The sequence below is a fragment of the Hippoglossus stenolepis genome, chromosome 8 (assembly GCF_022539355.2).
Source record: "Hippoglossus stenolepis isolate QCI-W04-F060 chromosome 8, HSTE1.2, whole genome shotgun sequence".
Lineage (NCBI taxonomy): Eukaryota > Metazoa > Chordata > Actinopteri > Pleuronectiformes > Pleuronectidae > Hippoglossus > Hippoglossus stenolepis.
The window spans coordinates 21,153,048-21,179,424 of record NC_061490.1 but is presented as its reverse complement, the minus strand read 5'-3'; the positions used below and the strand labels follow the sequence as shown (position 1 = coordinate 21,179,424).

Genomic DNA, 26,377 nt, shown 5'->3' with positions numbered 1-26,377 from the left:
AACACACAAACATCATGACGTCGTCAGAGAAGCAGGAGCTTGACGGGAGGATTCAGGATGCTGAGCTGCATCAGTCACAGCTTCCCAGTCCAACACTACCTTGGTACAGGAAGAGTCAGGGCGCAGGAAAAGGATGAACTTGTGTCCGAGCATCAAAACCCACAGTGTACTCAAACCAGCCAGAGTCTACTACTGCGCCGCAGGAAATGAAGCAAACCAAAGTTTGTCTGATCCCGTCCATCTGTTTGAACGTGAGGAATTTCAAGGCCTTATAACTGTGTGTTTTACGCTCAGAGACATGTGGGAGGTCATCAGACTAGTTTTCTGGGTTGTCCGTCCATACGTCCTATGTCCTACGTCCTTCTACACAAACATTATTATAGAATCATGAGTAACTGATTTGATTTCGGTAGCCAAGGGTCAAAGGTCAAGCTCTATATGATGCTTCCCCTCTTTAACCACAGGAAACTATCTGCACATCCTGGAAGTTCCTCGTTCTGCTCTGTTTGTCCTGGATGATTATCATTTTAATCGTCGTAGTTTTAAGGTGAATGAATAAGAAGTGCATTTGATTAAATACATACATTTCAGAGATGGCTTGGCATGTGTAACTACACATGTCCTCTATGTTTTAGATACAGGAGGAAGAAATCGGTTCAACAAGGAACAAACACCGAATCCCCCTTCTGGTTTTTCGGTAATGACACATTTGTTTAAGCCGTTCTACTTTTTTATTGAAAACATCCGGACAGAAGTACCATCTTGTGTGTGTGTGTGTGTGTGTGTGTGTTTGGTGTTTACTGCCCTTTTGAATCTGCCCACAGGTGAGTCCCAGGTTGAGACAATAATTTAAACAAGAAAACAACAAGTTAAACAATCATATATGGAGACTTTAGTAAACTCAAGAAGATGTATTTTAAAAAGAGTTTAATTCAAAGTGTCGTAGGGAAACAGTGATTAAGGAGAGTAGTAGGTATAAGATCAGATATTTAAGCTCTGCTTCATCACTCTTGACCTGTTACAGCTGTAAAACTAATTTTTCAAAATACTCTAAATTATGTCATAATTTCAATCATATGTAATCAAATATGTTTTAATGGTGATATTACAAAGCCTCCAAAGTCCCAGAATCTGTTATTTGTTTTATTTTGAGTACACGAAGTACAAGGATCTGAAACAAGACAACAAGATGTGCACATTAGATTTAAAATTGTAAATAACACCTATCAGGATATTTCACAACTCAAATTGACCATGTAGAGCTACTGCCTTCCATCTTCTATCAGTATTAGTCTGGCTCTACAGGCAGATGTGTCTTTTACTGTTCAAGCTGTTGCTTCTCCTTGTACTTCCCATATCCTGCCCTCACTGTTTGCCCTGTCAGTAGCTGTCTATCAGTGCACTTATATCTCAGTATACTGGGGCTAGTAATTAAAAGACAAACTTGTACAGCATCCATTCAGAACATGAGTGAAGGACCAGTTGCTGCTTGATAATCATGTGGCTAGAGGAAAACAAAAATCGTCAGGAGATGAAACCTCCTTCACCCATTTATTCTGTGCAACAAACAAAACAATTAAATCAAGGAAAATGTCTGCAAATTAAAGAATCAGATGTGAGTCTTGTATGAACTTTATTGTATTACATCCAGAAATTCTCACACAAATAATTTATAAACTACCTCCGCTCTCATCCTAGAATGAATCAGAGATCCTGCAGGACTATGATGACGTTAGTAATGCAACTGCACGTGGCACCAACATCTCCAAATCTATTTGATGACCACACCATGAAGGTGAAGTGAGCCCACTATTCACAGGTGACATCTACAGCGACGCCTGACGTCAGACGACCAACAGAGACTCCAGCAGCTCAGACGAAGATGAGAGTTAATACTCTGACGCTAGGATTTGACCTGAGATGTTCTCGTCCTGCTTTTACAGCTACCTCGGGCCTGAGTGGTGCTTATATTCACACAAGCGTCATCACAGAGAGTCTGAAGAGTTCATGTGTTAAGCAAAATAGGTCGTAACCGTAAATCTACAGTAATGTAAGCTGGCTCAACAAACCTTATGCAGCTATAACAAAACTCCCGCGGTAGCCATTAGGAGTATTTTAAACTAGTTAGCAAGAAGGCACAGAAGTTACATTACTGGAGCTAAAATATAATATATAACATTTGAAACTGTTAAAGGTTTTGTGGAAACAGTGAACATAGCAAATGTGAGTGGATAAACGGCAAAATCCCTTAATTTGCAAATCTAAAATGTAACATTGTGGTGTAAATGATTGTATTAATAACTTTTATATAATCTATATATATAAATGACATGCAGTTAGACAAGAAATGCTGAGAATCACTGCTGAATGTTTTTTTTGTCCTTTCCAGTGTTGTGAACTTAATCCAAACCCACACCTGAAATGTAAATATCCCAGCTCAAAATAAAATGAAATATGTTGGAACAAATGATGAACTTTAAAGTTTATTGAGATTATTGCTGATTTTGTGAAACATGCTTCAGCAAGAAAGGGTTTCTGAAGAATGCATGTACACACGAAACGCATTGGGTGCCAAGAAATGGACATTTATCTTGTAATGCATTTCTATTAATGACCATGTAAACCTTAGATTTACTTGAGTTAAGTAATAAGTAAAATAAAATCAAGTATATGACTATATCCTGAACTTAAACTCTTGAGTATCCAAAGTAAAGGTACAAATTCCTGGTACATTAGGATATTATTAGACACGTTATTACATTTTCATACAGGTGCATCAATGAGTTAGTATTTAGTTGCCATGGAGCCAGGCTCCGTGAGTCGGAGGGCAGTATCCTCGATCTAAATATGCACATTTTAAGATGTTTGGAGCAGCTATTATTAACAGAAGCCAAAAACCATGTCAGGACAATAGCATAACTGACTTACCATTGTGTTTGAGTTTGCATCATTTTGTATTTAAACTGTAGAAACGTGTCAACTTAAAAGGTCTCCTTTCCACGAGTCCAAAGTGGTGCGGTGTCGCCATGGTCTTGTCCTCCTTCTTCTTCTTCTTCCAAGGATGAAGAATCTGCAGAAGCATCAACACTGGGTCGTAGTCTTCTGGTCATCATCGCTGCCTCGTAGTCATCGCTTGCCGGTTTTCACACCTCGGTGTGATGTTGATGGCCCCTGGGAGACTGAGTCCCTTGCTCTGGTTTTTGATGCCCCCTGGGAGACTGGAGTCCTGGGGAACATGCTTCAGGCTTTGACTGAACATGTGATACCGAAGTGTTGTCTCACAAAACCACAGTCCCAACACTATGTGGAAGGCGGCTCCTGACGAAAGCAAAGTTATCTCTGTGCCTGGATGACAAATCAGTCGAGCAACTGGCCCGACAGCGAGGCGTGAACCCCGAGACTTAAAGGGCTGCGACATGTGCGCTGTCAGGGAGGCTACCAAAGGGGAAGTGAAGCGGCGGCTGGCGGCGGCAGAACAGGACTTGGCCACGGTGTCGCTGTGCTGGTGGAGATGGCCATGCCCAGACACGCTGCTATGCCAGCCGCTCCTTCACCGCCATGCTGCAGTGCTCTGAACGGCGCCATTGATGAAATGGCAGCGATGCCGCGGAAGATCGTGGCTGCAGCTCTTGAGGAGGGGAGGAAATGCTTTTCTCTTTAAAGATGTTTCCTGTTTACGTGTTTTTCACCTGCACTTTTATGTTTATTCAACTTTCAAACCTCTTTTGATACGTTTTCACATTGTTAGATTAAGTTTTAAATAGAGACACTGTAAATACTATGTGAGCATAAATTCTCCAAATAAATATGTAGTACTGTAACTGTTTCTGTGCCGATAAACCAGACTTCAACAAACAACGACAAAAAGAGGAAGTGGAGGAAGTTAATCTGCGTGCAGATACTGTGAGAAAAGCTGTGAACGCTATCACTGTAATCTTGAACACCTACAAGAAGGCTTTCTGGCTTGTACAGATATGGATGCTAATTATTTTTTGCATCCCCTTCCATGTGGAAACTTCCTTTTTCTGTAAAGTCTCATTCTCGGAGTGAGGCTGTGTGTGACAGACTGATACAAGTGGGTCCTCTCTGAAAGAATGCTTCCTGTGGTTATTTATCTCCTCATGATGTTAATCTACTAGAGTAAAATATAGTGTTTCAGAAGTTTTATTTACAGTATATACAGTATAATTGATTACAAACGTATTTTTGTGGATGAAACAAGATGATTTTTTCTGAATAAAATTTGAATCCAGATCATTTAATAATAATACAATAATAATAATAATAATAATAATAATTTAAAACCCTTTTTCTTCCATTCAGTTGAAATATTACTTTTTCCAAATGAAACTCAAACATCGGTTTCAGATGTCGTAGTTCCTGAAGACTGAGATGAACCCAAAGAGCTGTGATATGACTTTTTAAACAGTTTATTTCAGACTAAAAGGTTCAAAATTTGACTTTAATAAAGACACACTGTTATGTTTGCAGTCAACATATATTATATGTGTTCTTGGGGTTTCTTTGAATAAAAGTGATTTGAACAAGTAGCTAATGTCAAATAAAATTAAAAAGAAAACAGAAAAACAAACTATATTTTAGTTATTAAAAAGAAACTGAACTCTGGGATTAATAAAACACGTGGGCCCAAATATTCCATTTTAAAATAATTACATTAATCTCCTTTTAATAAATGACAAATTCTACATAGAGGTGAGGTGACTTTTGTGTTTTCTTAAACCACAAGTTCACAAATCATCTTGATATGAGGAACAAAACAAAGATAACTCTAAATGTCAGTAAAGAAATGAAAAGAGGAAGAAGGAAATTCTGGAGACAAGCTGAAAAGAACTTTGATCACATGCTTTTACAGTAAAAGAGAAAGTTCTGTGATCTTATGATGTTTTATCCACTTTTCAGTTTTTATTTGTTTCAGAAATCCAGTTGTAGTTCCACATGAGATGGAGGCCTGTGACAGTCACGTGGTTGGTTTTTCTGGCCCTAATAAAACGTAAGGATTTATTTCTCCACTTGAAAACAATGTATTTTTTTATTAAAGTGACACCTGACTTCTCCACTTGTGTTTTCACTGACAGATGCTCTACAAGTCCCTTTAAACTAGAACCTGGTGAGCTGCCAGCTACTGAGGATCCTGCTTTGAAATTAATTGCCAAGTCACAGAAGATGTTGATGATCGCGGATGCAAACTGGTTTTGGATGAAAGATAGACGATGGGTCGAAAGTGATAAAGACTTTACATCCACTGTCATTTACAGCACAAACACCTTGACATCCGGTCAGTCCGACTTTGCAAACAGAGTGAAATACACGGTTCTTCATCTTCAAGTTGGAGGAATAGCGTTACTCTGCCTGGCCGAAGCCACTGTGCAGTATTTTGATCTGTGACCTGAGAAGAAGTGACAGCGGAAAGTATTTTGAATTGGTAGGGGGACAGATGGTTATCTGAAGAAGTGACCTCAACGTTGAAGGTATGTATAATAAAAATCTGAATATTAAAATACATTTCAGAATATACATAAAATTACAATTAGTGGACAAATGTGTCCTTCATGCCCCGAGCAACGCAATTTTATTAATTAATAAGAAACGTACATGAAAATGAACATTTGAAAATACAGCAGATAAAAACGACAGAATCCATCTTTGGAGATCATTTTAGTTGATGAATTTCTTGACTTTTAGTTTGGTCCACTTCACTTAATAGATGGTGTAATGGCAGAATTTTGCATTTGTGTAATGTGTGTGAAGAAAGTATGAACAAATGTTTTCTGTGACTTAACTTACGAAGTTGCAGAAGGAAGTGTTTATGGCCCCCCACATGTGTGACTGAGCAATTGCTTCACTGCAGGGGTTTACTTAGTGTGTCTGATATAGATGGGTGAGGGAACTCTGCATTGTATACAGGACTGGGTCTTTTGATGCTGTAAATGAAGATAGAGGATCTCGAGACAGATTGTCTCACACCAGAAGTCACACCAGGTCTGGGACGGAGATCTGAGACAGGAACTCTGCCTAACCTGGTCAGAGATCAAGAGGCTGAAGAATACCATTTGCTCGCAGGGAGGCTTCTGATTGTATAAGAAGGATTCTCCCATGCTCTGTGCCCATTCTCGACACGTTACACTAGGTGCTTTGGGTGAGCCCACCTGCAGGTGTTAGAGCTTGAACTTCTGAGAGACAATGTTATGTGTATTATTATAATAGAGTATCACATTAAACAGAAATTGCCATACCACAATGGTTTGAACTATTCTAGATCAGCTATGACTTAGGAGCAGTTTGGCTATAGCTTCACTCTCACATAGTTTCCCCAGTCGGGTCTGCTACAAAAATCATAAAAGAGTAAATAATCTAATAAAAATCCAGACCTACGATAAATCAGTGAATGAAGTAAGATAAAAGTATGTTTTCAGCTCCTGACTAGTCTGCTGTCTGTCCTCGTTTCAGGCTGTTTCAGAGCCCAGGCTCTTGTTTCAAAAGCTTTGTCCCCCAACTTGTCTTAGTACACAAATCGTATCAGCTGGACTGATGAAGAGGAGTTTAGAGCTTCAGGAGAGGAGCTCTCTACCACTGATTGTTGGATTTTTTGCTCAGAACTTTTACATTTACAATAAACCTAAGGTCATTGGCAGACTAGGAGGGAAGAAAAACAATAAAATCATAATGTGCCTTCTTTAAAAAAAATTCTGCTTCCTCTCTACAGACCCGCTCACTGAACCTATACTGTCTATGAGGTCTGAGGTCACAGAAGGTCAGACTATCACCGCCAATCACCACATGAAAGTTTCACCGTCAACTATCACCTTGGCGAGGACCTACCCATATCCTCAGTCTTTCATAATCACAGAAAATAAACTTAATTCACGACTCCATCAACTCTCTCCCACACGCTTACCGTGACTTCAGCCAACGCTGGCTTGTACGCCTGCTGCCCAGAACAGTGAGGTATCAAAGACAAAAGAAGAAGTGGTTATGGTGAAATGTGAGTGTTTCACGCGCTTTTTTTTCTAACCAATCACATCAAACCAAATCTTCCTTTTAAAAATCATTCATGAAAAGTATCTTTCTCATGTACTTTTTTATTAACTATTACTTCTGACAGTTGAACAATAGCACCTGAGAAATGAATGACCTAAAGTAAATGTGTCTATTTGATTAAGAACTGTAGAGCTTAGAAAATATCAATAAACTACCAGACCCTATATGAAGTAATTTAATCTACAAATTATCAATAATAATGATCCAGTAATGTTAATGCAGTGCCACTCTGCCACTCTAATGAATACTCCTGCTAAACTACTGTGCTGCTTATTTAAATTATGAATTCAGGGCCTGTGTTTCTGTACTTTCTTGAGTATTTTTACTTCAAGTGATACTTCACTTTACTTAAATCGTAATTCTTTCACCAGAGTAAAGTATCATTCTGTTGATATGAAGCCTTGTGACTTTGAGTTGTAAGTGTTCTTGTGATATAACTCAACACCACAATAGTATAAATTGTGCTGAAATGCATTGTATTGTGTTCACAGGTTTGCATGTTATTGTGCTCCCTTTGATAAATTAGTCCACTACCTACAAATTAACCATGAATTCAACCCTGATGAAATAAAAACAAGTATTATGCAGGATCATCTTCATATTATAAGACCATTATATTGGACAGTGGTTAAATCTGACAGTTCTGAGTTTCTATATTGTTGGTCACTGCAGACAGTCCCAACAATGTGACAGTTCAAGCCAATCCTGGTCTTGATGTGAAGGAAAATGTGTTGTTGACCCTGAAGGAAGAAAACACAAATTATAATGTTCCTTCAAAGAAGATTCTGCTTCCTCTCTACAGACTCCGCCACTGAACCTTTACTGCTCTATGAGGTCTGAGGTCACAGAAGGTCAGACCATCACTGTCAACTGCACCAAGGAAAGTTTCCCACAGTCAACTCTCACCTTGATGAGATCAGACAAATCATCAGTCTTTAAAATCACAGAAAATAATCTTTATTCACGACCCATCAACTCTCTCTACCACAAGATTAATGTGACTTCAGCCGACGCTGGTTGGCATGTCTGCTGTGCCCAGAACAGTGAGGGCTCAAAGGACAGCAAGCAGAATGAGTTGGTAGAAATGTGAGTGTTTCAGCTGGGCAAGCTTTTTTTTCAACCAAACACATCAAAAACCAAAACTTCCTTTAAAGAAACTATTGATGCAGAAGTAAATTTTTCTCATGTATTTTTCAGTGGTGCAGTTATAAGTTTTCTTATCGTATAATTTGTGGTAATTGTGTAATGCAATGAATCTTTTCACAGGTTTGCATGTTATTGTGCTCCCTAGTCCACTATCTCCAAACTTACCTGGCACAATATTTAAATAGCACTTCAAAACAATGTTGCAGTGTTTCCCAAATAACAAAAAATCACATCAAAATATGAATAATGTAAAAATATTATTACAAATGTGATGGAATCATCTTGAGATTTGAAATAATGAGATTCTCAGACTTGAGTTGCCTTTGAGTCTTTTTAATAGGAAGCTCTGCAGAGGTTACACAAATGAAGGTCGTGTTTCAAAGGGAACTGCCCCAAAGTTCACAAAAGCCAGTACTTATACAAAGAGGTGTTTCATAAAACATAATATGAAAAAAGACACAAATCATCATCTGTGTCCATCTGTCGTGTCCTGTCCTGCTGTAGCAGTTGGAAGAAAACATCAGAGAATATGCATACACCCTGTTTGTCAAGGTCACAGCAGTGAGACACAATAAGGGTTCCATCCTGTCAGGTAGACAGTATCACAGCAGTGAGACACCTGGTCAGTGAATTTTCCATTACACAAATCACTACATAAAAGAATAAATAAAAGAATAAAAACTAGAACTACGTGAAATCAGAGAATGAAGTAAGATAAAAGTATTAGTTTTAGTTTGCCAGTCAGGGTGTTCAGAGTCTCAGGGTTCTTGTTTCAAAAGCTTTTGTCCCCCAACTTTGTCTTAGTACAATAAATCGTAGTAGCTGAATCCCATGAAGAGGAGTTTACGAGCTTCAGTGAGAGAGCCCTTTACCACTGATTGTTGGATTTTGCTCTGCAGAACTTTTTACATTTACAAAACCTATGTAACACAGACTAGAGGGAAGAGAAAACAATAAAATCATAATGTGCCTTCTTTAAAGAAGATTCTGCCTTCTTCTCTACAGATCCGCCCACTGAACCTATACTGTCTATGAGTTCTGAAGTCACAGAAGGTCAAACCATCACTGTCACCTGCACTGTTGAAAGTTTCCTACAGTCAACTTCCTCACCTTGATGAGATCAACACAAATCCTCGTCTTAAAAATCATTGAAAATAACTATTCACGACTCCATCAACTCTCTACCAAGATTAATGTGACTTCAGCCGACGCTTGGCTTATACTTCTGCCGTGCCCAGAACAGTGAGGGCTCAAAGGACAGCAAGCAGAATGAGTTGGTGGCAGAAATGTGAGTGTTTCCAGCTGGGCATTTTTTTTTTTCAACCAAACAGATCAAACCAAATTTTTCCCCAAAAATCTATCACAAAAGTAGCTTCTTTCTTGTGTATTTTTCATTAACTATTACTTTGACAGTTGAAACAAAAGCACCTGAGAAATGAATGACTCAGATAGAATTCAACACCAAAATAGTATAAATTGTGTTGAATGCAATGTATTGTTTTCACAGGTTTGCATGTTATTGTGCTCCCTTTGATAAATTAGTCCACTACTCATAAATCTACCATGAATTCAACCCTGATGAAATATAAAAACACATATTATGCAGGATCATTCTATATTATGAAGACCATTATATTAGGAACAGTGGTTAAATCTGACAGTTCTCTGTTTTCTATATTGTTGGTTACTGCAGACAGTCCCAACAATGTGACAGTTCAAGTCAATCCTGGTCTTGATGTGAAGGAAAATTTGTTGTTGGCACTGAGGGAAGAAAACACAAAATCATAATGTTCCTTCTTTAAAGAAGATTCTGCCTCTCTACACCCGCCCACTGAACCTATACTGTCTATGAGGTCTGAGGTCACAGAAGGTCAGACCATCACCGGTCAGCTGCACTGTTGAAAGTTTCCCACAGTCAAATCTCACCTTGATGAGGATCGACAATATCATCAGTCTTAAAAAATCATTGAAAATACCTTATTCACGACCATCAACTCTCTCTACTACAAGATTAATGTGACTTCAGCCGACGCTGGCTGGTACGTCTGCCGCCCAGAACAGTGAGGGCTCAAAGGACAGCAAGCAGAATGAGTTGGTGGTGAAATGTGAGTGTTTCAGCTGCGCTTTTTTTAAACCAATCACATCAAACCAAATCTTCCTTAAAGAAACTATCGATGCAGAAGTAAATTCTTCTTATGTATTTTTTTCAGTGGTCCTGTTTTTTTAATTAATTATTACATCTGACAGTTGAACAAGAGCACCCTGAGAAATGATTGACCTAAAGTACTTAAATCTCTGTAATTCACTGTATTGCTAAAAAGGAACAGTAACCTAAAATCAGTGGCTGTAGTTTATCAAAGAGAAATTGGCTGAGAAAAATGTAAAGTTTCACCAGGTGAATCTAAAGCCATCTGTTTTATCCTCCCATTTAAAGTTCCACATCTTCTCAGTCTGGCTTTAAAGAGCAGCAATAATGTCACTTCATTTGTTGTGTTATTCATGTTTGATCTTTGATGATGTTCAGAAAATTATTTTTGTCTTTCTCTCCTGAATTCCGGCCAGTTTCTCCAAAACACACAAACATCATGAAGTCGTGTCAGAGAAGCAGGAGCTTGACGGGAGGAGCTCCGTGATGCTGAGTTGCATCAGTCACAGCTTTCCAGTCCACCACTACTCATGGTTCAGGAAGAGTCAGGGCGAGGAAAAGATGAACTTGTGTCCAAGCATCAAAACCACACAGTGTACTCAAACCAGCCAGGAGTCTACTATCAGCCGCAGGAAATGAAGTAAAACCAAAGTTTGTCTGATCTCGTCCATCTGTTTGAACGTGAGTGACTTCAAGGCCTTATAACTGTGTGTTTTATTGATCAGGAGACATGTGAGGTTTATATCAGACTAGTTTTCTGGTTGTCCGCCCATACGCCCTATGTCCCACATCCTTCACACAAACACACAAGTAGAATCATGAGTAACTGATTTGATTTTGTACAAGGGTCAAAGGTCTGGGCTCATATGATGCTCCCTCTTTTAACCACACAGGAAACTATCTGCACATCCTGGAAGTTCCTCGTTCCTGCTCTGTTTGTCCTGAAGATGATTATCATTTTAATCTGCCGTAGTTTTAAGGTGAATGAATAAGAAGCATTTGATTAAATAAATACATTTCAGATCTGGTCTGGCATGTGTAACCACATCATGTCCCTCTATGTTTTCAGATACAGGAGGAAGAAATCTATTCAACAAGGAACAACAACCACCGAATCCCCTCTGGTTTTTCTGGTAATGACATTTGTTTAAGCTGTTCTACTTTATTGAAAACATCCGACAGCGACTCATCTTGTGTGTGTGTGTTTGGGTGTTTACTGCACTTTGAATCTGCCCCAGGTGAGTCCTAGGTTGAGACAACACTTTAAACAAGAAAACAACAAGTTAAACAATCATATATGGAGACGTTAGAAAACTAAGAAGATGTATTTGAAAGAGTTTAATTCAAAGTGTCAGGAAACAGCATTAAGGAGAGTATAGGTATAAGATTCAGGATATTTAAGCTCTACTTCATCACTTCTGACCTGTTACAGCTGTAAAACTACTAATTCTTCAAAATACTCTAAATTATGTGTCATAATTTCAATCATATGTAATCAAATGTTTGAATGGTGATATTACAAAGCCCCAAAGTCCCAGAATCTGTTATTTGTTTTATTTTATACACACGATACAAGGATCTGAAACAAGACAACATGTGCACATTAGATTTAAAAATTGTAAATAAATAATCTGTCAGGATATCTACAACCCTCAAATTGACCAAGTGTAGAGCTACTGCCTTCCATCTTCTATCATATTAGTCTGGCTCTACAGGCAGATGTGTCTTTTACTGTCTGCTGTTGCTTTTCCCTCCTTGTACTCTCCATATCCTGCCTCACTGTTTGCCCTGTCAGTAGCTGTCTATCAGTGCACTTATATCTCAGTATATCAATAGTAATTAAAAGACAACCTGTACAGCATCCATTTTAGAGCATGAGTGAAGCGATTCAGTTGCTGCTTGATAACTGCGGTTAGAGGAAAACAAAATCGGCCAGGAGATGAAACTCCTTCACCCATTTATTCTGTGCAACAAACAAAACAATTAAATCAAGGAAAATGTCTGCAAGTTCTAAAAAAGAATCAGATGAGTCTTGTATGATCCTTTAGACAGCATTACATCCAGAAATTTCACACAAATAACTTATAACTACCTCCACTCTCATCCTAGAATGAACCAGAGATCCTGCAGAACTATGATGACGTTAGTAATGAACTGCACGTGCACCAACATCTCCAAATCTATTTGATGACCACACCAGTGAAGGTGAAGTGGAGCTGAACTTTCCACAGGTGAGATTCACAGCGACGCCTACTGTGACGACCAACAGAGACTCCAGCAGCTCACACGTAAGATGAGCATTACCTGACGTCAGGATTTGACCCTTGTGATAAGCTCCCGCCCTGCTTTTTTACAGCTACCTCGGGCCTGGGAGCAGTTTATATTCACAATAAGTCATCACAGAGAGTCTGAAGAGTTCATGTTAAGCAAAATAGTCTGAACCGTAAATCTACAGTAATGTAAGCTGGTCAACAAACCTTATGCAGCTACAACAAACCCTGCGTGGTTGCTGGCTAGGAGTATTTTAAAACTAGTTAGCAAGAAGGCACAGAAGTTACATTACTGGAGCTAAAATATTATAAATATTTGAAACTGTTAATTAAAGGTTCTGAGGAAAACAGTGAAATATAGCAAATGTGAGGGATAAACGGTTAAAATCCTTAATTTTCCAAATTTAAAACAAAATAATTTGAGTGTAAATGATTAGTTAATAACTTTTTATATAATCTATATATATAAATGACATGCAGTTAGACAAGAAATGCTGAGAATCACTGGTTGAATGTTTTTTTGTGCTTTCCAGTGTTGTGAACTTAATCCAAACCCACACATCTGAAATGTAAATATCCTGTAGCTCAAAATAAAACAAATATGTTGGAACAAATGATGAACTCTTAAAGTTTATTGATTATTATTGTTGGATTTGTGAACATGTCACATACAAAGGGTTTAGAATGCATGTACACACGTAAACGCATTAAGGCCATGAAATGGACATTATCCTTGTACGCATTTCTATTAACGGACTATGTAAACCTTAGATTTACTTGGAGTTAAGTAATAAGTAAAATAAAATCAATATATGACTATATCCTGAACTTAAACTCTTGAGTATCCAAAGCAAAGGTACAAATTCTGAGACATTAGGATATTATTAGATACGTTATTACATTTCATACAGGTGCATCAATGAGTTAGTATTTTATTGCTATATTGTGTCTTAGCCGGAGGGCAGTATCCCGATCTAAAATATGCACATTTTAAGATGTTTGAGCAGCTATTGGTTAACAGTAGCTTCAAAAAACCATGTCAGTGGACAATAGCATAACTGACTTACCATTGTGTTTGAGTTTGCATCATTTGTATTTTAAACTGTAGAAACATGTCAACTTAAAAGGTCTCCCTTTCCACGAGTCCGGTGGTGGTGGTGTCACCATGGTCTTGTCCTCCTTCTTCTTCTTCTTCCAAGGACGAAGAATCTGCAGAAGCATCACCCACTGGGTCGTGAACTGTCATCATCGTCGTTCGTAGTCAATGTCGTCGCATTTTCACACCTCGGTGTGATGTTGAGGCCCCTCTGGAGACTGGAGTCTCTTGCTCTGGGTTTTGGATGGCCCCCAAGTAGACTGAGTCCTGGGGAACATGCGGCCCAGGCTTTGACTGAACATGTGATACCGAAGTGTTGTCTCACAAAAACCAGGTCCCAACACTCAGTGTAGCGGTGTGGCTCCTGGATGAAAGCAGTTATCTCTGTGCCTGGATGACAAATCAGTCGAGCAACTGGCCCGACAGCGAGGCGTGAAACCCCGAGACTTAAAGGGCTGCGGACATGTGCGCTGTCAGGAGGTTACCAAAGGGGAAGTGAAGTGGCGGCTGGCGGCGGCAGAACAGGACTTGGCCACGTGTCAAAGCTGGTGGAGATGGCCATGCCCAGACACGCCCGCTATGCCAGCCGCTCCTTCACCGCCATGCTGCAAAGTTCTGAACGCACACCATTGATGAAATGGCGTCGATGCCGCGGAAGATCGTGGGCTGGCAGCTCTTCGGGAGGGAGTGAACAAGCGCTTTTCTCTTGTGCCATGCTCTGCCGATGTTTTTCACTCCGCACTTTTATGTTTATTCAACTCTTCACAAACCCTTTTGATACGTTTTCACATTGTTAGATTAAGTTTTAAATAGAGACACTGTAAATACTATGTGAGCATAAATTCTCCAAATAAATATGTAGTACTGTAAACTGCTCTGTGCCGATTAACCAGACTTCACAACAAACAACGACAAAAAGAGGAAGTGGGAGGAAGTTAATCTGCGTGCAGATACTGTGAGAAGCTGTGAACGCTATCACTGTAATCTGAACACCTACAAGAAGCTGTTTTCTGGCTTGCATGATAAGGGATGCTAATACATTTTTTTGCATCCCCTTTCCAAGTGTGGAAACTTCCTTTTTCTGTAAAGTCTCATTCTCGGAGTGAGGCTGTGTGTGACAGACTGATACAAGTGGGTCCTCTCTGAGGTAAGAACAAGCTTCTGTGGTTATTTATCTCATGATGTTAATCTACTAGAGTAAAATATAGTGTTTCAGAGAGTTTTTATTTACAGTATATACAGTACACTGATTACAAACTGTATTTTGTGGATGAAACAGATGATTTTTTCTGAATAAAATTTGAATCCAGATCATTTAATAATAATAATAATAATAATAATAATAATAATAATAATAATAATAATAATAATAATTTAAAACCCTTTTTCTTCCATTCAGTTGAAATACTTTTTTCCAAATGAAAACTCAAACATCAGTTTCAGATGTCGTAGTTCCCTGAAGACTGAGATGAACCCAAAGAGCCAGATATGACTTTTTAAACAGTTTATTTCAGACTAAAAGGTTCAAAAATTTGACTTTAATAAAGACACTGTTATGTTTGGTAGTCATAATATATATTATATGTGTTCTGGGGTTTCTTTGAATGTGTTGATTTGAACATGAGCTAATGTCAAATAAAATTAAAAGGCAAAACAGAAAACAAACTATATTTTAGTTATTAAAAAGAAACTGAACTTGGGATTAACAAAAACACATGCCTAAAGATTCCATTTTAAAATAATTACATTAATCTTCTTTAATAAATGACAATTCTATGAGGTGAGGTGACTTTTGTGTTTTTTCAAACCACAAGTTCTACAAACTTTTATCTGATATGAGGAACAAAACAAAGACAACTCTAAATGTCAGTAAAAGAAATGAAAAGAGGAAGAAGGAAATTTGACACAGCTGAAAAAGAACTTGATCACACGTTTTACAGTAAAAGAGAAAGTTCTGTGATCTTATGATGCTTTTATCCACTTTTCAGTTTTTATTTGTTTCAGAAATCCAGTTGTAGTCCCATGAGATGGAGGCTCAGATAGTCACGTGTTGGTTTTTCTGGCCCTAATAAAACGTATGATTTTATTTCTCCACTTTGAAAACAAATGTATTTTTTTATTAAAGATTAACTGACTTCTTCCACTTGTGTTTTCACTGATAGATGTTTCTACAAGTCCCTTTAAACTAGAACCTGGTGGGCTGCCAGCTACTGAGGGATCCTGTTTTGAAATTAATTGCCAAGTCACAGAAGATGTTGATGATCGTGATGCAAACTGGTTTTGGATGAAAGATAGACGATGGGTCGAAAGTGATAAAGACTTTAAATCCACTGTCATTTACAGCACAAAACACCTTGGCCACATCCGGTCAGTCCTGACTTTGCAAACAGAGTGAAATACATCGGTTTCTATCTTCAAGTTGAGGAATAGTTACTCTGCTGAGCCAAGCCACTGTGCAGTATTTGATCTGTGACCTGAGAAGAAGTGACAGCGAAAGTATTCTTGAAATTGTAGGGGGAGCAGATGGTTATCTGAAGAAGTGGACCAACGTTGAAGGTATGTATAATAAAAATCTTGAATATTAAAATACATTTCAGAATATACATAAAATTACAATTAGTGGACAAATGTGTTTGCTCTGAGCAACGCAATTTATTAATTAATAAGAAAACGCACATGAAAAATGAACATTTGAAAATACAGCAGGATAAAAACGACAGAATCCATCTTTGAGATCATTTTAGTTGATGCAATTTTGACTTTTTAGTTTGGTCCACTTACTTTAGTCGATGGTGTAATGGCAGAATTTGCATTTGTGTAATGTGTATGTAGAAGAAAGTATGAACAAATGTTTCTGTGACTTAACCACGGAAGTTGCAGAAGGAAGTGCTTATGGCTCTACATGTGACTCTGAGCAATTGCTTCACTGCAGGGGTTTACTTAGTGTGTTCATATAGATGGGTGAGGGGAACTCTGCATTGCATACAGGACTGGGGTCTTTGATGTTGTAAATGAAGATAGAGGATCTCGGAGACAGATTGTCTCACACCAGAAGTCACACCCAGGGGTCTGGGACGGAGATCTGAGATGGTGAACTCTGCCCCAACCTGGTCAGAGATCAAGAGGCTGAAGAATGGCCTGTCTTGGTGAGAGGGCTCTGGATTGCATAAGTGAAGTGATTCTCCTGTGCTCTGTGCTCATTCTATACACGTTACACTAGGTGGCTGTGTGGGGTGAGCCCACCTGCAGGTGTTAGAGTTGAACTTTCTGAGAGACAATGTTATGTGTATTATTATACAATAGAGTATCATTATTAAACAGAAATTGCCACTACAATGCATTTGAACTATTCTAGATCAGTTATGACTCTAGAGCAGTTTGGCTGCGCCTCACTTCATAGTTTCTCAGTCAAGCTCTATACAAAAAATCATAAAAGAGTAAATAATCGAATAAAAACTAGACCTACGATAAATCAGTGAATGAAGTAAGATAAAAGTGTATGTTTTCAGCTCCTGACTAGTCTGCTGTCTGTCCCTGCTCAGGCTGTTTCAGAGCCTCAGGGCTCTTGTTTCAAAAGCTTTGTCCCCCAACTGTCTTAGTACAATAAATCGTATCATTGACTGATGAAGAGGAGTTTAGGAGCTTCAGGAGAGGAGCCTTACCACTGATTGCTGGATTTTTGCCCAGAACTTTTACATTTACAATAAAACCTATGTCACACAGACTAGAGGGAAGAAAAACAATAAAATCATAACAATGTATTTCAAAAAAAATTCTGCTTCCTCTCTACAGACCGCCACTGAACCTATACTGTCTATGAGGTCTGAGGTCACAGAAGGTCAGACCATCACTGTCAACTGCACTGTTGAAAGTTTCCTCACCGTCAACTATCACTTGGCGCAGGACCTACCCATATCCTCAGTCTTTCATATAATCACAGAAAATAAAACTTAATTCAATGACCCATCAACTCTCTCTCCCACATCGCTTACTGTGACTTCAGCCAATTCTGGCCGTACGCCTGCCGTGCCCAGAACAGTGAGGTATCAAAGGACAGCAAGAAGAAGTGGTGGTGGTGAAATGTGAGTGTTTCAGCTGCGGCTTTTTTTTCAACCAATCACATCAAACCAAATCTTCCTTTAAAATCTATCTATGAAAGTAGCTTTTCTCATGTACTTTTCTATTAACTACTTCTGACAGTTGAACAATAGCACCTGAGAAATGAATGACCTAAAGTAAATGTGTCTATTTGATTAAGAAACTGTGAGCTTTAGAAAATATCAATAAAACTGCTCAGACCCTATATGAAGTAATTTAATCTACAAATTATCAATAATAATGATCCAGACTACGGTGCCACTCTTGCTACTGCACGAATAATTCTGCTAACTACTGTGCTGCTTATTTAAATTATGAATTCAGGGCCTGTACTTGTAATGGAGTATTTTTTACTATATATTTCTATTTTTACTTAAACTGTAATTCTTTCACCAGAGTAAAGTATCATTCTGTTGATAAGGAAGCCCAGACTTTGAGCTGTAAGTGTTCTTGTGATATAATCTAACACCACAATAGTATAAATTGTGTTGAAATGCAATGTATTGTTTTCACAGGTTTGTATGCGTTATTGTGCTCCCTTTGGATAAATTAGTCCACTTACCTACAAATTAACCAAGAATCTAACCCTGATGTGAAATAAAAAACAAGAGTATTATGCAGACTATCATATTATAAAGACCATTATATTGACAGTGGTTAAATCTGACAGTTCTCTGTTTTCTATATTTTTGGTCACTGCAGACAGTCCCAACAATGTGACAGTTCAAGCCAATCTCTGGTCTTGATGTGAAGGAAAATGGCAGCACTGAAGGAAGAAAAACAATAAAATCATAATGTTCCTTCTTTAAAGAAGATTCTGCTTCCTCTCTACAGACCCGCCCACTGAACCTTTACTGTTTATGAGGTCTGAGGTCACAGAAGGTCAGACCATCACCGTCAACTGCACTGTTGAAAGTTTCCCACAGTCAACTCTCACCTTGATGAGGATCAACACAAATCATCAGTCTTTAAAAATCACAGAAAATAATCTTTATTCACGACCCATCAACTCTCTCTACCACAAGATTAATGTGACTTCAGCTGACGCTGGCTGGTACTTCTGCCGTGCCCAGAACAGTGAGGGCTCAAAGGACAGCAAGCAGAATGAGCGGTGGTGAAATGAGTGTTTCACGTGCCTTTTTTCAACCAAACACATCAAACCACCTTTAAAGAAACTATCGATGCAGAAGTAAATTTTTCCTATGTATTTTTCAGTGGTGCAGTTATAAGTTTTCTTATCGTATAATTTGTGGTAATTTTGTAATTCAACAATTCTTTTCACAGGTTTGTATGTTATTGTGCTCCCTAGTCCACTATCTCCAAACTTACCTGCACAATTATTTAAATAGCACTTCTCAAAACAATGTTACAGCGTTTCCCAAATAACAAAAATCACATCAAAATACAGAATAATGCAAAAATATTATTACAAATGTGATGGAAATTCATCTTGAGATTTGAAATAATGAGATTCTCAGACCGAGTTGCCTTTGAGTCTTTTTAAGAGGAAGCTCCTGCAGAGGTTACACAACAAGCACGGGTGCTCAAAGTGGACCTGCCCCAAAGTTCACAAGCAAAAAGCCAGTACTTATACAAAGAGGTGTTTCATAAAAAATATAATATGAAAAAAAAGACATGAAATCATCATCTGTGTCCATCTGCTGTGTCCGTCCTCGCTGTAGCAGTTGGAAGAAAACATCAGAGAATAAGGGCATACACCCTGTTTGTCAAGGTCACAGCAGTGAGACACAATAAGGGTTCCATCCTGTCAGGTAGACAGTATCACAGCAGTGAGACACCTGGTCAGTGAATTCCTTCCAGTAGCCACACAAATCTGTCATAAAAGAATAAATAAAAGAATAAAAACTAGAAACTACGTGAAATCAGAGAATGAAGTAAGATAAAAGTATTAGTTTAGTTTTAAGCTAAATAAAGGTTTCAGAGTCCAGGTTCTTGTTTCAAAAGCTTTGTCCCCCAACTTTGTCTTAGTACACAAATCGAGCAGCTGAACTCGATGAAGAGGAGTTTACGAGCTTCAGGAGAGGAGCTCCTTTACCACTGATTGTTGGATTTTTCAAGCTCTGCAGAACTTTTTATTTACAAAAACCTATGTAACACAGACTAGAGGGAAGAGAAACAATAAAATCATAATGTGCCTCTCTTTAAAGAAGATCTACAGTTTTCCCCCACAGATCCGCCCACTGAACCTATACTGTCTATATTCTAAAGTCACAGAAGGTCAAACCATCACTGTCACCTGCACTGTTGAAAGTTTCCCACAGTCATCCTCACCTTGGATGAGATCACACAAATCTCAAATTCTAAAAACTGCTGAAATAATCTTGTCTTACCACTCCATCAACTCTCTACCACAAGATTAATGTGACTTCAGCCGACGCTGGTTTGTACTTCTGCCGTTCCAGAAACAGGAGGGGCTCAAAGGACACAGCAGAAGAAGAGGAAAAGTGAAATGTGAGTGTTTCCAGCTTAGCCTTTTTTTTCAACCAAACAGATCAAACCAAATTTTTCCTATAAAAATCTATCGAAGCAAAAGTAGCTTCTTCTTGTGTATTTTTCATTAACTATTACTTCTGACAGTTGAAAACAAAGTATTCTGAGAAATGAATGACTGAGATAGAATCAACACCAAAATAGTATAAATTGTGTTGAAATGCATTTATTGTTTTTCACAGGTTTGCATGTTATTGTGCTCCCTTTGGATAAATTAGTCCATCACCTACAAATCTACCATGAATTCAACCCTGATGAAATATAAAACACATATTGGCGTGAAGAGATCATCTATGCCATTATAAAGACCATTATATTAGGAACAGTATAACCTGACAGTTCTCTGTTTTCTATTGTTGGTCACTGCAGACAGTCCCAACAATGACAGTTCAAGTCAATCCTGGTCTTGATGTGGAAGGAAAATTTGTTTTGTTGGCACTAAGAGGAAGAAAACAATAAAATCATAATGTTCCTTCTTTAAAGAAGATCTATTTCCTCTCTACAGACCCGCCCACTGAACCTTTACTGTTTATGAGGTCTGAGGTCACAGAAGGCCGGGGACCATCACCGTCAACTGCACTAAGCCGGAAAGCTTCACAGTCAACCTCTCACCTTGATGAGGATCGACAAATATCATCAGTCTTTAAAAATCATTGAAAATAATCTTATTCACGACTCCATCAACTCTCTCTACCACAAGATTAATGTGACTTCAGCCGACGCTGGCTGGTACTTCTGCCGCCCAGAACAGTGAGGGCTCGTGTGGGACAGCAAGCAGAATGAGTTGGGTGGGTGAAATGTGAGTGTTTCAGCTGCGGCTTTTTTTCAACCCAAACACATCAAACCAAACTTCCTTTAAAGAAATCACCATAAAGCAAATTTTTCTCATGTATTTTTTGCAGTTATAAGTTTTCTTATCGTATAATTTGTGGTGTAATTTTGTAATTCAATGAATTCTTTTCACAGGTTTGCATGTTATTGTGCTCCCTAGTCCACTATCTCCAAACTTACCTGCACAATTATTTAAATAGCACTTCTCAAAACAATGTTACAAAGTGTTTCCCAAATAACAAAAATCACATCAAAATATGAATAATGTAAAAAAATATTATTACAAATGTGATGGAAATTCATCTTGAGATTTGAAATAATGAGATTCTCAGACTGGAGTTGCCTTTGAGTCTTTTTAATAGGAAGCTCTGCAGAGGTTACACAACAAGCACGGGTGCTCAAAGTGGAACTGCCCCAAAGTTCACAAAAGCCAGTACTTATACAAAGAGGTGTTTCATAAAACATAATATGAAAAAAAGACATGAAATCATCATCTGTGTCCATCTGCTGTGTCCGTCCGCTGTAGCAGTTGGAAGAAAACATCAGAGAATAAGGGCATACACCCTGTTTGTCAAGGTCACAGCAGTGAGACACAATAAGGGTTCCATCCTGTCAGGTAGACAGTATCACAGCAGTGAGACACCTGGTCAGTGGAATTTTCCATTACACAAATCTGTCATAAAAGAATAAATAAAAGAATAAAAACTAGAACTACGTGAAATCAGAGAATGAAGTAAGATAAAAGTATTAGTTTTAGTTTTAAGCTAGTCAGGGTGTTTCAGAGTCTCAGGGTTCTTGTTTCAAAAGCTTTGTCCCCCAACTTTGTCTTAGTACAATAAATCGTAGCAGCTGAACTGATGAAGAGGAGTTTACGAGCTTCAGGAGAGGAGCTCCCTTTACCACTGATTGTTGGATTTTTTGCTCTGCAGAACTTTTACATTTACAAAAAACCTATGTAACACAGACTAGAGGGAAGAGAAACAATAAAATCATAATGTGCCTTCTTTAAAGAAGATTCTGCTTCCTCTCTACAGATCCGCCCACTGAACCTATACTGTCTATGAGTTCTGAAGTCACAGAAGGTCAAACCATCACCGTCACCTGCACTGTTGAAAGTTTCCCACAGTCAACTCTCACCTTGATGAGGATCAACACAAATCCTCAGTCTTTAAAAATCATTGAAAATAATCTTTATTCACGACCCATCAACTCTCTCTACCACAAGATTAATGTGACTTCAGCCGACGCTGGCTGGTACTTCTGCCGTGCCCAGAACAGTGAGGGCTCAAAGGACAGCAAGCAGAAGAAGTTGGTGGTGAAATGTGAGTGTTTCAGCTGCGGCTTTTTTTTCAACCAAACAGATCAAACCAAATTTTTCCTATAAAAAATCTATCGAAGCAAAAGTAGCTTTTCTTGTGTATTTTTCTATTAACTATTACTTCTGACAGTTGAAACAAAAGCACCTGAGAAATGAATGACCTGTGATAGAATTCAACACCAAAATAGTATAAATTGTGTTGAAATGCAATGTATTGTTTTCACAGGTTTGCATGTTATTGTGCTCCCTTTGATAAATTAGTCCACTACCTACAAATCTACCATGAATTCAACCCTGATGAAATATAAAAACACATATTATGCAGGATCATTCTATATTATAAAGACCATTATATTAGGAACAGTGGTTAAATCTGACAGTTCTCTGTTTTCTATATTGTTGGTCACTGCAGACAGTCCCAACAATGTGACAGTTCAAGTCAATCCTGGTCTTGATGTGAAGGAAAATTTGTTGTTGGCACTGAGGGAAGAAAAACAATAAAATCATAATGTTCCTTCTTTAAAGAAGATTCTGCTTCCTCTCTACAGACCCGCCCACTGAACCTTTACTGTTTATGAGGTCTGAGGTCACAGAAGGTCAGACCATCACCGTCAACTGCACTGTTGAAAGTTTCCCACAGTCAACTCTCACCTTGATGAGGATCGACAAATATCATCAGTCTTTAAAAATCATTGAAAATAATCTTTATTCACGACCCATCAACTCTCTCTACCACAAGATTAATGTGACTTCAGCCGACGCTGGCTGGTACGTCTGCCGTGCCCAGAACAGTGAGGGCTCAAAGGACAGCAAGCAGAAGAAGTTGGTGGTGAAATGTGAGTGTTTCAGCTGCGGCTTTTTTTTTAAACCAATCACATCAAACCAAATCTTCCTTTAAAGAAACTATCGATGCAGAAGTAAATTCTTCTTATGTATTTTTTCAGTGGTCCTGTTTTTTTAATTAATTATTACATCTGACAGTTGAAACAATAGCACCTGAGAAATGATTGACCTAAAGTACTTAAATCTCTGTAATTCACTGTATTGAAGTTAAAAAAGGAACAGTAACCTAAAATCAGTGGCTGTAGTTTGTTTCAAAGAGAAATTGCTGAGAAAAAAATGTAAAGTTTCACCAGGTGAATCTAAAGCCAGTCTGTTTTATCCTCCCATTTAAAGTTTCACATTCTTCTCAGTCTGGCTTTAAAGAGCAGCAATAATGTCACTTCATTTGTTGTGTTATTCATGTTTGATCTTTGATGATGTTCAGAAAATGACGTTGTCTTTTCTCCTGAATTTCCCGGCTAGTTTCTCCAAAACACACAAACATCATGACGTCGTCAGAGAAGCAGGAGCTTGACGGGAGGAGCTCCGTGATGCTGAGCTGCATCAGTCACAGCTTTCCCCCAGTCCACCACTACTCATGGTTCAGGAAGAGTCAGGGCGAGGAAAAGGATGAACTTGTGTCCAAGCATCAAAACCACACAGTGTACTCAAACCAGCCAGGAGTCTACTACTGCGTCGCAGGAAATGAAGTAAACCAAAGTTTGTCTGATCCCGTCCATCTGTTTGAACGTGAGTGAATTTCAAGGCCTTATAACTGTGTGTTTTATTGATCAGGAGACATGTGGGAGGTTTATATCAGACTAGTTTTCTGGTTGTCCGTCCATACGTCCTATGTCCTACATCCTTCACACAAACACACAAGTAGAATCAAGGAGTAACTGATTTGATTTTGGTAGCCAAGGGTCAAAGGTCAAGCTCTATATGATGCTCCCTCTTTTAACCACAGGAAACTATCTGCACATCCTGAAGTTCCTCGTTCCTGCTCTGTTTGTCCTGATGATTATCATTTTAATCGTCGTAGTTTTAAGGTGAATGAATAAGAAGTGCATTTGATTAAATAAATACATTTCAGATCTGGTCTGGCATGTGTAACCACATCATGTCCCTCTATGTTTTCAGATACAGGAGGAAGAAATCTATTCAACAAGGAACAACAACCACCGAATCCCCTTCTGGTTTTTCGGTAATGACACATTTGTTTAAGCCGTTCTACTTCTTTATTGAAAACATCCGGACAGAAGTGACTCATCTTGTGTGTGTGTGTGTGTGTGTTTGGGTGTTTACTGCCCTTTGAATCTGCCCCAGGTGAGTCCCAGGTTGAGACAACAATTTAAACAAGAAAACAACAAGTTAAAACAATCATATATGGAGACTTTAGTAAAACTCAAGAAGATGTATTTTAAAAAGAGTTTAATTCAAAGTGTCGTAGGAAACAGTGATTAAGGAGAGTATAGGTATAAGATTCAGGATATTTAAGCCTCTGCTTCATCACTTCTGACCTGTTACAGCTGTAAAACTAATTCTTCTAAATACTCTAAATTATGTCATAATTTCAATCATATGTAATCAAATATGTTTTAATGGTGATATTACAAAGCCTCCAAAGTCCCAGAATCTGTTATTTGTTTTATTTTGAGTTCACACGATACAAGGATCTGAAACAAGACAACATGTGCACATTAGATTTAAAAATTGTAAATAAATAATCTATCAGGATATCTACAACCCCTCAAATTGACCATGTAGAGCTACTGCCTTCCATCTTCTATCATCAGTATTAGTCTGGCTCTACAGGCAGATGTGTCTTTTACTGTTCAAGCTGTTGCTTTTCCCTCCTTGTACTTCCATATCCTGCCCTCACTGTTTGCCCTGTCAGTAGCTGTCTATCAGTGCACTTATATCTCAGTATACTGGGGCCAGTAATTAAAAGACAACCTGTACAGCATCCATTTTAGAGCATGAGTGAAGCGATTCAGTTGCTGCTTGATAATCATGTGGTTAGAGGAAACAAAAATCGTCAGGAGATGAAACCTCCCCTTCACCCATTTATTCTGTGCAACAAACAAAACAATTAAATCAAGGAAAATGTCTGCAAGTTCTAAAAGAATCAGATGTGAGTCTTGTATGAACTTTATTGTGCATTACATCCAGAAATTCTCACACAAATAATTTATAAACTACCTCCACTCTCATCCTAGAATGAACCAGAGATCCTGCAGAACTATGATGACGTTAGTAATGCAACTGCACGTGCACCAACATCTCCAAATCTATTTGATGACCACACCAGTGAAGGTGAAGTGGAGCTGAACTTTCCACAGGTGAGATTCACAGCGACGCCCCGACGTCAGACGACCAACAGAGACTCCAGCAGCTCACACGAAGATGAGAGTTAATACTCTGACGTCAGGATTTGACCCGAGATGTTCTCGTCCTGCTTTTTACAGCTACCTCGGGCCTGAGGAAGTTTATATTCACAATAAGTCATCACAGAGAGTCTGAAGAGTTCATGTGTTAAGCAAAATAGGTCGTAACCGTAAATCTACAGTAATGTAAGCTGGTCAACAAACCTTATGCAGCTACAACAAAACCCTGCGTGTTGCCATTAGGAGTATTTTAAAACTAGTTAGCAAGAAGGCACAGAAGTTACATTACTGAGCTAAAATATTATAAATATTTGAAACTGTTAATTAAAGGTTCTGAGGAAAACAGTGAACATAGCAAAATGTGAGGGATAAACGGTTAAAATCCTTAATTTGCAACTTAAAATGTAAATAATGTGAGTGTAAAATGATTGTATTAATAACTTTTTATATAATCTATATATATAAATGACATGCAGTTAGACAAGAAATGCTGAGAATCACTGCTGAATGTTTTTTTTGTCCTTTCCAGTGTTGTGAACTTAATCCAAACCCACACATCTGAAATGTAAATATCCTGTAGCTCAAAATAAAATGAAATATGTTGGAACAAATGATGAACTTTAAAGTTTATTGACATTATTGTTGGATTTGTGAACATGTCACAGCACAAAAGGGTTTCTGAAGAATGCATGT

The 26,377-nt window shown here is 38.3% G+C and overlaps 1 protein-coding gene and 1 long non-coding RNA gene across 2 annotated transcripts in view; both read left to right on the top strand.

The window, feature by feature from the left end:
- LOC124852252 overlaps positions 1-11,472 on the top strand; it is a 14,935-nt gene extending 3,463 nt beyond the window's left edge. The window contains exon 3 of the long non-coding RNA XR_007032876.1: positions 11,421-11,472. This is a non-coding gene — a long non-coding RNA (uncharacterized LOC124852252). The remainder of the gene's footprint in view (positions 1-11,420) is intronic.
- LOC118113339 (B-cell receptor CD22) overlaps positions 1-26,377 on the top strand; it is a 1,629,935-nt gene that overhangs the window by 769,903 nt on the left and 833,655 nt on the right. The gene's annotated exons all lie outside the window — the stretch shown is intronic.